The sequence below is a fragment of the Penaeus monodon genome, chromosome 28, assembly GCF_015228065.2.
Source record: "Penaeus monodon isolate SGIC_2016 chromosome 28, NSTDA_Pmon_1, whole genome shotgun sequence".
In the NCBI taxonomy this organism is placed as follows: domain Eukaryota; kingdom Metazoa; phylum Arthropoda; class Malacostraca; order Decapoda; family Penaeidae; genus Penaeus; species Penaeus monodon.
In genome coordinates, this window is record NC_051413.1 from 39977997 (window position 1) to 39978308 (window position 312).

A 312-nucleotide genomic window follows, 5' to 3' on the forward strand; every position below is an offset into this window, starting at 1 on the left:
ACAGTATATCCCAATATAGATTTTTGCACTTAGTAACAAGTAATGGGGTCGAGAAAAAAGATGGGAAATTTGTGATTACGATGCTGCTCGATTGTTGCAACAGTGATAATATCTGGCAGCTCTTCAGGTCACTAGACCATCACGTTGCAGAAAATATTGACTCAACATTGAATTTTCTCTTCCCTTCGTCCAACGCAATGTTCTAAGTCTGGACAAGCTCCAAAATGGAAAGAAATCAGATAAACACACAGAGCCGTAAAAGATGAAAACACTTTTACTACACTCGAACAACAGACCCTCAAACTTTGTCAC